The following is a 15,956-nucleotide window of genomic DNA, read 5'->3' on the forward strand; positions in this document are numbered from 1 at the left end:
TAAATAACGAAACCTGTCCACCGGGAATTTTTCAAAGTAGATTTTTCCCGTCTGCTGTATCTGAGCATATGCAGTGATTGCTCAAGTTCACCTCAAGTTCTTTTGCCAGGCAAGGGTATGAATTATTAGTGATTTAGTCTGTACACACTGGGTTTATGATTTTTCCTTTACATTATCAACTTTTTCATAATTCATATGATAGTGACATATCTTATTAGTCTTTATAAACAACTTTCTATCCTTATTGGAGTAGATATGGTGTGCCTAAACAAATAAGTAAATGAGTAAATATATGAATGTGGAAAGGAATAAATAAACAAGTAGGAGAATAAAGGGACAAGTAGGGTAAAACAGTCAATCAATTATTAATCCTTTTTAAGTTGGCACACAGTAGGTGCCTAATGAATATATGTTGGTAAGGTGCCTGGATTGATGTCTTTGGGAAACATTTCAGGACCCGGCGCAGTGGCCTAGTGGCTAAAGGCCTCTCCTTGAAGGCACCAAGATCCCACAAAGGCACCAGTTTGTGTTCCAGTGGCCATGCCTCTCATCCAGCTCCCTGCTTGTGGCCTGGGAAAGCAGTTGAGGACGGCCCAAAGCCTTGGGACCCTGTACCCACATGGGAGACCTGGAAAAGACTCCTGGCTCCTGGCTTTGGATCGGCTCAGCTCTGGCCGTTGTGCTCACTTGGGGTGTGAATCAGTGGCTGGATGATCTTTCTCTCTGTCTCTACTCCTCTTTATATATCTGCCATTGTAACAAAAAAAAAAATTAAAAAAAAAATCCAGCAGATAAAGTTTTAGTAAAATATAACCTGATCCCATGAGCTTAACTAAAGTGAATATATTATTCCAGCACCTTTGAGTTAGACACATTTTCTGTATCTTTTCCACAAGTGATTTGGTGATATGAAGGCACCTCTTCCTGGCACATGCATGGTATACGAAAATCTAGATTTCATGGCGATTAAAGATGGGTTTGTATCATTGCTGATTTAGTCATTGAGCCTCTATATCTTTGCTGGTGCAGTGTTCAGGTGTTGGGAGCCAAAGCCATGTCCCTGTCTCCGTGGAGTGTGCAGTTGAAACTCCTCCTTGGAAGGAGCCATTGACTTTAAATAGACATTCACCAACTATTCCAATATAATTACACTTTGCAAAAGGATGATCATGTGGTATAACAAGTGAAGATTGGCTTGGCTAAATGGTGCCTTATTTAGCAAAGCTTTTGTGTGGTTTAGGAGGAGGGTAAATTTAATAATATATGAGTCAGAATGTGTTCTCCTGGGCTTTAATGGTGTGTGATGTGTTTCCCACAAATAGGATGCATGATTGCACTCCAAGCACCAGCACTTGCGGGAGAACTTTAGAGGTTTCTGATCTCAGTGAAGAGCTTATAAGACTGAGAGCCAAAGAGACTCATTAGCTCTCATTCTACTGTGCTCCATACAGGCCACTTTTCTAAGGTTATGTGTATCAAATCAAGTTCATTTGGAGTGAATGGGAAAGGAGGTCACCTGTTGAGGATGAATTAACTAGATCAGACAGTTCTGTGTTTTTACCTTATGTCTGGATTATCAGTTGACTGCTTTCTCAATGTGATGATGAATATTTATCTCATAAATAATAAATAATTGATATAAACATTTTTAACAACATGGCAAGCTTCTACAGGAAGCATTCTATAGGTGCTCAGATTGTACAGAGCAATGATTCATATACTATGAGGTGGCAATTATAAAGGCATCCTGCTAAAATCTTTCCTCAAGAAAGAACTTGCCATTTAGCATCACTGAAGGCACCCCAATAGCCCCAGCAGCCTTTAGCTATTGGTCTTTGGAAACCTGCTTTGCTTTCAGCCAGTCATATCCTTCCTGGCTAGCCCTTAGTCAATGACTAATCCTTAGCTATTTTTGCCCAATGTTGTGTTTTATCAGTAGACAGTCCTCAATTTGGAACTCGTTGTTGAGTTGGATGAGACTTTGTGTTGGATGAGTCCATCATGGGCTGAGATGCTGTCTTCCTAATCCCACTTCATCTCCACTTTCCCTTTCAGAGATGTCAGATCTGCATTATCTGCCTGGCCAATCTGGCTTCTTCTCTGTCCTAGGCTGTTTTCTATCACGGTGCCTCATGATTCCCACCTCTCAGTCTTTATGCAAGGGCACACAGGCTCTGCCAAGTGGCTTGCCTCTAACAAATATCAAAAGCAAAAGTGATGAGATGTTAATTTGAGATTAGGTTATGAAGGACAGGTGAAATCAGCAGATAGAAGATCTTTCTGTCTGCCTATCCTTCTCTTTGTAAAACTGCCTTTCCAATAAAAATAAGTAAATCTTTAAAAAAAGATACATTCATTTATTTCAAAGTCAGAGAGCAATACCTTCTATCTTCTAGTTCACTCTCTCAGTGTCCACAATGGATGACAGGCTGAGCCAAACTAAAGCCAGCTTCATGTGGGTCTCTCACATGTGTTTCAGGCGTCAGAACACATGGGCACTTCTCCATTGCTTTTCCCAGCCCATTAGCTGGGAAGGGGAGACAGCGGCTCAGCAAATGCAACCAGAAGGAAGCAAGGTTGCTGCTGACAGAAGCACCCATCAGTTCCACTCTCAAGGCTGCTGCATGATAGTGGGGCGAGTAAAATGTCAGGAGCTTTGCATCCTGGTAGGACAGTAGCATCAACATCACCTGAGAGATTGCTGGAAATGCAGACACTCAACCTGCATCCCAGACATAGGGATTAATCAGTGTCCAAGGTGTCCAGATGGTTCTCTTACACATTAAACTCTGGTCTAGTTTCAGCCTCGCTCAGGTCTTGCCACACATGAGTATTGCCCTTCTTTAAAATGAAGAGTTCAATGCACAGCACTGTTCCCTTAAGAGGGGTCTCTCAAGCACTAGGATCACAAAATGTCCCCTTATAAAAGATTCACAGTTGAACATGCCTAACTTTGCCTGTTGTTCATGTTCAATCCATCAATGCGCTTGAGCTTTCTGAAACCTCTAAGAAGTCCTGCAGTCAAGCAATTTTTTGTTAGCCTTAATGTACTTGATCTCTAAAGAATTATTCACATAAAATTGAATATTATCCTGTAAAACAAGGGTTCCACTGGGCATGCTCTCAAGACAATCATTTTTTAGAGTCCCTGTATCTCTCTGTTCCTATAAACATTCTCTATAAATTTCAGTTAGTTTTTTTTTAAAGATTTATTTATTTTTATTGGAAAGTCAGACATAAAGAGAGGAGGAGTAACAGAGAGGAAGATCTTCTATCCATTGATTCACTCTAAGTAACCACAACGACCAGAGCTGAGCCGATCCAAAGCCAGAAACCAGGAGCCTCTTCTGGGTCTCCAATGTGGGTGCAGGGTCCCAAGGCTTTGGGCCTTTCGCTACTGCTTTCCCAGGCTACAAGCAGGGAGATGGATGAGAGATGGGGCCGCCGGAATTGAAACTGGTGCCTATGTGGGATCCTGGCACGTTCAAGGCGAGGACTTTAGCCACTAGGCCATTGTGCCAGGCCCAGTTAGTTCTTGTATTATAACCGATTGTATTTCTCAGTCATCTTCTACCAAATTGAAATGTTTCCCTTCTCAGCTTGTTGAAACCATCAGAATGCTTGATCCAGAAACCTAGGTGAAGAGAAAAACATCATAGAGTGCCCAACCATTCCTGTTGCCTAAGACTTCTTTGACTTTGGCAGTGGAAGTTCTTCTAAGTCCTAAGCCAACTGGGACAGTTGGTCATCCTAAAAATAGGTCAGCCTTACAGGACTGACAAAATTAGCGACCTTCTGTTTCTCTGTTGTCCTTTCCTCCCCTCCCTATCCAGTCCCCTTCTCTATCTCCTGTTCTTCAAACGGTCAGAACTGCCTGGCAGTTTGGTCCAGCTGAAAGACTAACCAGAAGAGCAGTCATTGAGTCGCAGGCTCGGATCCCAGGTTCCACCATGCGGCTTTGTCCCAGTAAGCCAGCCTCATATATACCAGAATAAATCTCAAGCTTAAGACAATGATCATGTTGAAAAATCAAGAACTCCATTATGCATGCTAAGTGTATCAGAAATATTTTTGCATCTCTTACCAGTACTTGAAGAACTGTTGCATTCATATCACTCAAATTTCTGGATGGCAATTTAGTACCTTCCTCCTGAGACTTTCAAATGACTAATATTCACTTGACCAGACCCAAGTATGTGCATAAAATTCCCGCTTCAGGGATTCTGCTTCCTGTCCAGTCTCTGTGAAGGTGCTTCTTGATTAAGGACTTGTGACATTTCTGAGTCCTTCTTTTATCCCCTACAGTTCTAAATCCCAGCCTCACTGCTCTGTGCACTGTATTTTCATCATTTTGGTTAAACAGAAAACCTGAAAGACACCATTATGCCCAGAATTGGATTCCTTATTTATTGCTTTTTTTTTTTTTTTTTGCAAAAGCAAAAACAAGGAAGTGCATCCTTTAAATAACAATATTTTCTGATGTTAATGTTGAATTAATCCGAGAAATGAATATGTATTGATGGTATTCTTTGGGGTTTTGAAAATCCTTACAACCACATAATTAAATGAGTGCCTTTAGAAATACTGATAAAAGCCCATTGCCATTCAAATATCTATACAAGACAATGGCCCTAAGCTGTGGGCTTGGGAGATTAGTTTGGCCACCAGCCAGTGTTTATCACAATATTTCCATCTCAGCTGATAAAATTTAATCATTCTTATTTAAATAGAAATCAGAATTAATGCAGGTTTTAAAGAGAAGGAATAATAAACGAATCACACTATCTTTATTTCAGAGCTCCTGGCATATATTGTCTATTCAGAATGGAAATGCTAGAGGTTGTTGTGTTGTTTCTCTACCTTGGACTTTCATTCCAGAGTGCTATGAAATAATGAGCTATGGCTGCTTGAATATTTATTTCTTCAGCTCTGCATCAAGTACGGTGGCTGCCGCCCTCCTCTCCAGTGGGATAAGCTGGGGTGTGTGTGTGAAAGGGTCACGGCTAGAGCTAAAGTCAATGGGTGTACTTGTGGGGCTTCACACGTTCAGGTACAGAGGGATCCCTGGAAACAAGCAGCAGGATGGGAGTAGGCAGCTGGCATGAACTGGGTGGGCAGCTGACTCTGCTTGAAGGCCATGGGCTATGTCAGAGGCAAGGCAGTCATGGACACAGCCAGGTGTGGTCTCATACAGCCTGCAGAAACCCAATTGCTCAGCTCGTCCCACCCACTCACTTGGTGGATGGGAAGCGGATGCAGAGGACTGAAGCGAGTTGTGATCATCCAGGGAGTTAGAGATGGAGCCACCGTGCAAGCACAGCACTAGTCTTCAGGCCTTGTCTCATGCTGCTAGTTCAGGCAGATGTGACATGAACGCAATTCAGTAAGAATTTGTGTGCCTCTGTCCACGCGTTTTTGGTTAATGTCTCAAATGATTTATGTCGAACCAGACCTGCTCCAGTTAAAACACCTCACTTGTCTGAAAAACAAACTTACCAAACAAAGGAACCACATTTCCACCAATAACCTTTTTTCTTAGGTAAAGAGATATATAGAAAGAATCTATTTCTCCTCTTTGAAATATCATTTTGGAACATCCAATCTATCTTAATTTTTAAAAAATTCGTTCTGAAAAGCAGAGCAGATTCTTCCTTTAAACTTAAAAGGATAAAATATATATTTGTCCATAAATTATTATCTTGATAGATACCACCTGATTTTTTTTTAATAAAAGTAAAATAATTACATTTTTGATGATCTTTTACTATGTCCTAGTCAGTATTCTGGGCATTATATTATCATTCCATTTTCCAGATGAAGTGTAGAGAGGCAACAAGTTTTCCAAGTTGTGAGTCTAACAGAAACAGTCCTGCTCTGGAGCCCAGGGTTTCAACCTGATTCCCTGAAGCCTCAGAGATGTGTATGCTTACCTGAGCCAGCACTAAGGACTTCCCGGAATTTTAAGCTTCATTTTACCCCTGACTTTTTCTCATCATTTCCCTGAACACACCATTTCTCCGAAGGAGACATTAGGCACTACTATGGCAAATAGTCAGATTTTGGAACCAATTTGACTCCATTGCTTTTGACTCCATTGCTTTTGACTTTGCTATGAGTTTCAGTTTCGGTTAAGGACGTATCAGACTTCAAAACATCTGGTTAGGTCAAGTAAGAGCCTTCCTGAGACTTCACAAACTTTTAAGACTTTCTTTCACATTCAGACATTTCCTCTGTCACCACATTCTTACAAATGCTTGGGGAAACAATGAAACAATGTTTTATTCATTTGGGAAAACGGTCCAGAAGACCTCAGATGTCAGGTATTTGCAAGAAAAAGATGGTTCACGTAAGGAGAATTTCATGATAACTAGACCTTCGATTTTTACAAACGGAAATTTTTTCTTAATAGTTTTTTGGTAGCCATTCATCACTTTTATTTGTGTTTGTTTTAGCTAGTTCTTGAAAAATCGAGGGTTGTGATTGTATCCCTTGACAATATATTCTGTGTGCTAGAGGGAATACTTAAGAAAAATGCTGTTTTGGGAGCTGGGGGAAGAAAAGACACAGTTTTTAATAGCAAGTGTCCCTAAATTACTCGAGCCCTTTAGATCTTCAGATACAAACAGGGTGGAGGGCTATAACATGAGGACAATCCAGTGGTTTTAATACAGTTGTATTTAAGAATATAATTGCCTGTTAGGAACCTGTAAATTGAGATGCTGGGAGCTACTTAAGGGTGACGTGGTACACACTCTCTGTACGGGGGTGAAAGTATTCAGCAGACAAGCCTTGAAGGAACAGGGTTGGTCAGTTGCCCTGTGCTGTTGGCATCCTGTCTTCCTGCAACCAGAGTGAGAATGTTGCCCCAGTCAGACTCCATAAACCTGACCTGCATCCTTTGGGACTCCCTAGGTCCAGGTCCCTGCTATCTCCATACTCAGGGACCTTGGAGTACTAAATCTGCACTCTTTACACATGGCACTGCAACTGATACTTTGGAGGTCACTTATGCAAAGTGACAATGTTTTCTCTGGGTTGGTCACCTTGACAGAAAGTGACTAGTCACTGTGAGGTGCAGAATGCATGGTGTGGTACTCCCTCAAGATCTCATTGAGCCTCCCAGTCATTATTTCCATCTTTTCTGTGCCTGGTGATATTCAGCATCATTGCCTTTTGACTAGACCCCTGCATTAGTCCTCCTACCTGACCCTTGAAAGCTTCTCCAATTTCCTACAGATCTTTGAAGCCATGGCTAGAGTAAACTAGGATGTTAGGATAGTCCATTCCAAGCCTTGTAAAGGTGTCTCACTTTTAGGATAAGCTGCAAATCCTTGCTGGACCATACAAAGACTTGTAAGGCTTGACTCTCCACCTGCTACATCTGCATCTTTTACATTTCCTTTGCCTTCTTACTCCTTAATCACTAGTTTCACTGATAAAGCACATCTTCCTCATTGCATTCTCTGCATGTACATTCCCTCTGTTTTACTCTGCTCAGGTCTTAACATGAGCCTTGGTTTGTTCCCTGATTCGCTGAGCCAGGCCAAGCTTCCAGAGTCTGCAGGGCTCAAGGCAAGGGTACGGGCCATTTTCTAGCAAATTTTTCCAAACTTGGAACTGAGTAGGTACTCAGTAAGTGATCGTGTGCCAAATGAATGAAGACAGAATAAAGAACTACAAGAAAGGTGTGATTTTAGAAATCAGCTCTGGTGTGATGGCTCAGTGGGTAGATTTTTACTTTGCACATACCGGGATCCCATATGGTTGCTGCTTTGTGTACCAGTTGCTCCACTTGCCTTTCGGCTTCCTGATTATGGCCTGGAAAAGCAGAAGAGGACGGCCCAAAGCCTTGGGACTCTGCACCCATGTAGAAGACCCAGAAGAAGTTCCTGGCTCCTGGATTCAGATTGGAACAGCTCTGGCTGTTGCAGTCACTTGGGGAGTGAAGCAGAGGATAGAAGATCTTTCTGAATCTCCTCTGTAGAGCTGCCTTTCCAATACAAATAAATCCTTAAAAAAGAAATCACATGCAGGGGAGTTTTTTAAAAGTTTGTGGGCAATGCTGAACATGGAAAAAGGTATAAAGGGATTTTATTTTTTACTCAAAATTCCATTTGCTCTCAATTTTTTGAAGCACTTGCCTATAGTTGTTTGCTAAGAGTACAACTGAAGAGCAGGGAGGTTTGTGTGGAGATGTCCAGAATTGTACCCAACATCTACTTATTTTTGGATCTACCACCACAGTAGTACATACTCCAGCAGCATGGAAAGATGGGTTGCATTTCAGTTTTCAGGTGTGGCATATAGAAGGCTTCCTAACATCCCCACTCTGGCTACCAGCACAGTCTACAGTCCCACAGCATTGACGCTACCCAGGAGTCTGTTAGAATGCACACTTCATCTGGATAGGAACTTGTATTCACTGCTGTGCCCTTAATGCCTAAAAGGATGCCTGGTGCATGAAATATGTTCAGTATTTGAATAAGGGATTGGCTGAAGGAAAAATTATGGAATGAAGGGATGTTGGAAGGAGGGACTATCTGAGATGAAGGGAGAAGAAATGAGAATACATGTTTCATGGGTGTGTTAGGGATGTGTTGGTTCCCTGGGGGTACAGAACACCAGAGAAGAGGCTGAGGACACCCCCCCCACACACACACACACATTCACATTCTGGCCTGAGAGCCAGAGCTTCTTTTTTCTTTTTCTTTTTTATTGGAAAATCAGATATACAGAGAAGAGCAGAGGCAGAGAGGAAGATCTTGCATTCAATGATCTACTCCCCAAGTGGCCACAATGGCTGGAGCTGAGTTGATCGGAAGTCTGGAGCCAGGAGCTTCGTCTGGGTTTCCCACATCGGTATAGTCATCTCTTTTAATTTCTTTCCTTTTTCTTTTCTTTTCTTTTCTTTTCTTTTCTTTTCTTTTCTTTTCTTTTCTTTTCTTTTCTTTTCTTTTCTTTTCTTTTCTTTTCTTTTCTCTTTTCTTCTTTCCTTCCTTCCTTCCTTCCTTCCTTCCTTCTTTCTTTCTTTCTTTAAAAAAGCATTCATTTGGGGCCTGGCGCCGTGCCTTAGCAGCTAAAGTCCTCGCCTTGAAGGTGCCAGGATCCCATATGGGCGCCGGTTCTAATTCCAGCGGCTCCACTTTCCATCCAGCTCCCTGCTGGTAGCCTGGGAAAGCAATCGAGGACGGCCCAAAGCCTTAGGACCAGCACCCAAGTGGAAGACCTGGAGGAAGTTCCTGGCTCCTAGCTCCAGATCAGCACAGCACCAGCCATTGCACTTACTTGGGGAGTGAATCATTGGACGGAAGATCTTCCTCTCTGTCTCTCCTCTCTGCATATCTGACTTTGTAATAAAAATAAATAAATATTTGAAAAAAATTCACCAACTAAGAAATTAAAAAAAAACATTTATTTAATTTTAATTGGAAAGGCAGATCAAATTACAGAGAAGACAGAGAAAAAGATCTTCCATCCACTGCTTAACTCCCCAACTGGCTTCAATGGCTAGAGCTGAGTCAACCCAAATCCAGGTGCCAGGAACCTCCTCTATGTCTCTCACATGGGTACAGGGTCCTAAGGCTTTGGGCCATCCTCTATTGCTTTCCCAGGCCACAAGCAGGGAGCTGGATACGAAGTGTAGCAATTGGGACATCAACTGTTTCCCATATGGGATTCTGGTGCTTGCAAGGTGAGAATTAAATCATTGAGCCATTGCACTGGTCCCGAGACTTAGCTTTTTTTTTTTTTTTTTTTAAAGATTTATTCATTTTATTACAGCCAGATATATACAGAGGAGAGACAGAGAGGAAGATCTTCCGTCCGATGATTCACTCCCCAAGTGAGCCGCAACGGGCCGATGCGCGCCGATCCGAAGCCGGGAACCTGGAACCTTTTCCGGGTCTCCCACGCGGGTGCAGTGTCCCAATGCATTGGGCCGTCCTCAACTGCTTTCCCAGGCCACAAGCAGGGAGCTGGATGGGAAGTGGAGCTGCCGGGATTAGAACCGGCGCCCATATGGGATCCTGGGGCTTTCAAGGCGAGGACTTTAGCCGCTAGGCCACGCCGCCGGGCCCGAGACTTAGCTTTGACTTTGATACCTGAAATGGATCAAGAAAACATCTGCACCCTTTTCTTTCTTTCTTTCCTTCTTTCTTTCTTTCTTTCTTTCTTTCTTTCTTTCTTTCTTTCTTTCTTTCTTTCTTTCTTTCTTTCTTTCTTTCCTTCTTCCTTTCTTTCCTTCTTCCTTTCTTTCTTTTCTTTCTTTCTCTCTTTCTTTCTTTCTTTCTTTCTTTCTTTCTTTCTTTCTTTCTTTCTTTCTTTCTTTTTGGCCTCACTTGTTCAGGGACATGTGGGAAACCCTTGTTTTGGGGATTTACAAAAACCCATGACCACCCAACTTCAACCCTGATTAAGTCACTTGATTTTCACTTGTCACCATTATCGATGGAGACCAGCATAGCATAGCCATAATCACTTGTTCCTTGCCAAGCCTCAGACCACATCCTATATCACAGAGTGCCTATGATTACCTCCCACCACTGATTTTGTCCCAGCTTCTTACTAATGTGCCTGAGAGGCAATAGATGACAGCCCAGATGTCTGCATCCCTGTCACCGTATGGGATATTTGGGTGGAGTCCCTGGCTCCTGACTTTGGCTTAGCCTGGCCTTGGTTGTTGCAAGAATTTGAGAATGAACCAATTGATAGACTCTCTCTTTCTTTTTCTCTTCTTCCTGTGTATGTGCCACACTATCCTTTAAGTAAATGTCTTTAAAAATAAACACTAAATGTGGGTCATAGAATGCAGTACATTATTTTGTACACTATCTATCATCATGATAAAATGATAATAGGCAATATTTGGTGACACAAACTCAGGGTTAGGCACTGCTTCAAGATCAATATCTTGAAGTTAATTCTTTTATCTTTGTAGAGATCCAGTAAAGAACTCTCATCACCCTCAAATTTTACAGATCTGAAGCTCTGAGAGATTAAGTAATGTAACCCAATATCACATAGCTCTTTTTAAAAAAAGGTTTTATTTACTTTTATTTGAAAGGCTGAGTTACAAACAGAAAGAAAGAGAGATCTCTGATCCGCTGGTTCATTCCCCAGATAGTCACAACAGCTACAGCTGGGTCATTCTAAATGAAGGAACCAGGAGCTTCCTCCAGGTCTGCCATATGGTGAAGGGCCCAATCTTCTACTTCTTTCCCAGGTGCAGAGAGCTGATAGGAAGAGGAGCAGCTGGGACATACACCGAAGTTCATATGGGATGCAGTGCCATAGGGTGGAGGATTAATGTACTGTGCCACTACACCAGCCCCACACAGTTCTTGAGTAAATGGTAGAGCTGGGATTCCAGCTCATGGAGCCAGGCTCCCCAGCATGACTGATATCCAGCTCGACACTACACTACCTCCTACACCTGGAGCTGATTAAATGCATTTGCTCTGCAAATGTGAAGCATTTGTTCTGTACAAAGCCCTCTATGCAAAGATCCAAAGGCAAAAAGAGCAAAGCCTTCACCTCATGGGGCAGGTCAGAAAGTGCTGCCCTGATAGTCCGATCATCCTATCTACGGATACGAACACTGAAGGCCAGACCCATAATGGGAATGAATCTGACGTTGATCTGTTTGTTCTGCTCACAGTCTTGGTATTAGTTCCACCCATAAGGTACTTGCTTGAAATACCAGATGAGGTCAGACACACAGACATGTGATAAGGACATAATAAGAGAGCTGTGATCTGTGTTTCCATAGAACATTTGGGTCATGGAGAACAGATGCAGACTGCAATCACACGATGAGCTGAATGTCCCTATGCCAAGCTCTCACCTCTCTGAGCCTTCGCAGAGGGCTAGAGCAGATGGGGAAGCCTCTGTGTCATCCCCACTGGGCTGTGGCTGAGTCCCTGGAGTGCTGGTAAGACATTGTTTCTGGTTTTGTCTGGGAAATGTTCCAGGACCAGACTGGCATCTGGGTCAGCAGACTCGATACACCGGAGCTGCTGTTCTCACGGTGGGCAGGCTGCACAGTGTGGGAGGGCTGGATTTCCCTCTCTGCTTGAGCTGAGCCATTATCTTCTTCCAACCTCTGACATCAGCGCTCCTGTTGCTGCAGCTTTCAGACCACTGGTCGCTGTGGGTGGGTCTCAGGCGTGGAGTCCAGGCTGGAGTTAGACTTCTGTCACCTGTCTTCCTGGCCCACCAGTGTACAGGTGGCAAGCCATGGGACTGCTGAGCCTGCACCATCATGTGAGTCAATTCCCAGAGTTCTTCTCTTTCACTATGTCCCTGATTCTCTCATACAGGGAGTGTGTTGTTTGAGAGACTCAACTAAAGCAACTGGTGAAATTCACACTGAAACCAGCCCTGATTTCCATTGCAGAGTCAGAAATCTCCTGAACTGCCTCATACGATGTAGAAGATCTTGTTTCCCGGTTTATGCAAATCATTCTGGGTCCACATTTGGCCCTCCTATGGATTTACTCAGCCCGCTGAAAAGATTGCCCTTTTGAAACGGACTCTCATTAAAATGCCCCGTTAGTGACATCAATAAGTTTATCCTTCGGAGAAGGAGAGCGTGCTGGGGCTATAATGACATGGCCCTTCGGTGTTCTTAAGGCATTGATTAACCCTCACCTGCCAGAAATCATTAGCAAACGGATTGCTATTTTCTGATAGTTTCAGAAGGAGGGCAAGTTTTAGTACATAATCATTGGCTGACTTCCCAGGGGGAAAGCCAGGACGGAGTGGCTCTGAAACACCACACTGGTTTGTTTTTTAGCGGGTGTATTTAGGAAGGAATGGAAATTGCATTCCAAGCAGCTAATTATAGGATAAGCGTGCCTGCTTAACCAGGCAGCGAGCATGTTAACTCTCCACAGAGCTATCACATTATATATATATTTTCTGTTCTCTGGATAATTAACAGGATCAAAATATTACTGTCAGATTCGAGGGGAAAATTAACACATTATCTTAATTGTCTTTTCTGCTCAGGTACGAGACATTACCATTTCAAAAAGCACTTGTCTAATACACTGGAATTTTAAACTGCAGTTCCTGAAGATGCCCTTAATCCCTTTCCAAACTTTGATCTGCTATTGTGATATTTTTGGACCTTGACTTCTCTGTCTCACTTTTGAACTATTTGGAAATGGCTTCCCAGGGTGCCTGAATGCAGAGCCAGCTTGCATGGCCTCCTAAGAGCTGACGGCTCAACCGCTAGACATCTTGTGGACTGGTCTAGACAATACGATAATTAAGAAAGTAGACCTTGTAAACATATAGTTAAATAAGTTGGAGTAAGAAAAAGGTAGCAAATAGTCAATGTCATCACCTCCTGATTTTATTACTGTATTTTACTGTCTTCTGTGTGGCTGTGGTTATAGACATTTTATACACAAGGTGGAAGGTCTGTAATGAGGACCTGATGGTGGTCCCTCCCCAGCCTTTCGCGTAGTGACAGCTAGGGTGGCGGAAATTGAAAGACAGTGCAAACTGAGCTTTCATTGATGGTCTAGACCAGGACTGGGTAAGCTGTAACCTCCAGGTTGGGTGCCTTTGTTGATAAATAAAATTTACTAGAACTTTTTTTTCCATATTGTCTGTGCCTGCTTTAGAGCTCCAACAGCATAACTGAGTAGTTTCCATAGAAACATATGCTCTGTACGCCTATCATATTAACTTTCTCTGGCTCTTGATTGAGTAGTTGCTGAACTCTGATCTAAAAAGTTGGGGTAAGCACTGGCATCCCATATGCAATGGTTTGAGTCTCAGCTGCTGTAATTCTCATCCAGTCGCCTGCTAATGTACCTGGGAAAGCAGTGGGAGATAGCTCAGGAACTTGGGCCTCTACCCACATGTCAGGCCCAGAAAAAGTTCCTAGCTTCTGACTTCAGCCTGGCCCGGCTTCTGCTGTTGCAACCATCTGGAAAGTGAATCAGCAGATGGGAGATTTCTCTCTCAGACTTTCTTCCTCTCTAATACTTCGTTTCAAATAAGTAAATATATCTTTCTGAAAAAAGAAATAAAGTAAAAGAAAAAGGTCTACACTGTTTTAACTTGTTGTGGGGCATGTACTCACATAAGAACTAATCACAGAGATAAAGTGCCCTGGTAGGCTAGGTTTAAGACATGGTTCATCCCTGGAGCTAAGGGTCTGGCTCAGCATCAGGCCCACCTGACTGATCCGAACAAGAGGTAGGGTGGCGTTTCAGAAGCAAAGCAGATGCTTTATTAGAGAACGCAGCATTGGAGGTGGAGCAGCCAAAAGCAGCCACTGTCCGCTGGATGTCTCATCTAAGCTCTTGCAGATGGGACCATGGTCCATGGGTCCACATCTTGGGCATCACCTGGGTGCATGTTAGAAATGAATGCACAATCACAGGTTGCTTTCCAGACCTCCTCAGTTGGACTCTACGTTCCGTAAGAACCCCAGATGATTTATATGTGTGTTACTACTCTGGGCAACACTTTTCACTCAGCAGGACATAAAGGCCCAGAAAACTCAGTGCCCTGTCCAGTATTACCCAGGAGAAGTGTTGGTCTGGCACCAACCAGAACTAGGTCCTGAACCCAGCCTGGGATCAGGCTGGATCTTGCTACCTTCCCAACACACCTGCCAACACCGATCCCTTAACAAGATCACAACGGGAGTGCTCAGTGACCTTAGGGTGGGGTAGTCTTGATTAGCATATCCTGTCAGATTTCACCTGTTTCTTTTAAAGAGTTACAGTAGGGAGAGAGAAAGAAGGAGTGAGAGAGAGACAGACAGAGATCTTCCATCAACTGACTTATTTCCCAGAAGGCCTCAACAGCCAGAGATGGGCCAGTCTGAGGCCAGGAACCAGGCACATCATCCAGGTCTTCCATGTGGGTGGTAGGGGCTCAAAATTTTTGTGCTTTCATTGCTTTTCCCAGTCCTTTAGCAAGGAACTGGATCAGGATTTAGGTAACCAGAACACAAATGCCTTTGTCTATATGGGATGCTGGGATGGTGAATAATGGCTTTACCCTTTATGCCACAATGCTAGCCCCAAGAGAAACATTGAAAGCAAGAAATAAAAAAAAAAGAAAAAAAATCAATAATTTGCAGTGTCTCTAAAAAGATTCTCTCTTCATCTTTCCAATGCAAGAAATACAAAGTTCAACCCCCAAACTCTTACGCACATCTTGCTGGCTGGTCTTATTTTATTTATACTGGGATAATGCAGAACTCTGTGGGTTTTTGTCTTACTCCTCCTCATCATCATCATCCTCATCACAACAGCAACAGTAATAATCAGGAAATATTTCCCAAAGCCAACTCTGCCCTTTCCCCTTCTTGGGGCTGGCGTGGAAAAGCACAAGTGTGAGGCCTCTCCCGTATTTCCTTACATGCTGACATCAGAAATGACACACATGGTTAACAGATTTCCCACATGTTGTTCTCTTTGGCTGACATCTCCCCCCTCAATCACAGGGAAGGCTGTTGATCACAGAGAGCGTTGATTGACTGCTGGGAGGGCATGGGCTGCCATGAGAACACAGGAATGGCAGTTTGTATAAATATCCTGACACTTCTTTCTTATCCTCCTCCCTCCCTTAAATTCCCCATTTTATTTTTTCTTTGAGCTTAAAATTAATATTTTCTTTGTGGACATGCAGTCTCCTGGCATGCCCCCAGAGCTCACTCAAGCAGCTCGTTAGCATTTCCTTCTTAATTGGATCTCTCTCCCATACCCATGTGGAACACTCCTGCCACAGCTTTCCAACGGACGTAAGTGTCAAAAAATAAGAAGAAAGACTGCATCCCCAAATTACACAGCAGAATATACTGCAGGGTAATCACCACAATTCAGATTAGGCCAATATTATTTGGGTATACCAGGTCTACACAGTTCCAATTAGCTGGATAATTTGGGCCAACAGCTCCTCTTTCTTTTGTCCAAATTGGGTTGACTGAT

The sequence above is a fragment of the Ochotona princeps genome, chromosome 16 (assembly GCF_030435755.1).
Source record: "Ochotona princeps isolate mOchPri1 chromosome 16, mOchPri1.hap1, whole genome shotgun sequence".
Taxonomy (NCBI): Eukaryota; Metazoa; Chordata; class Mammalia; order Lagomorpha; family Ochotonidae; genus Ochotona; species Ochotona princeps.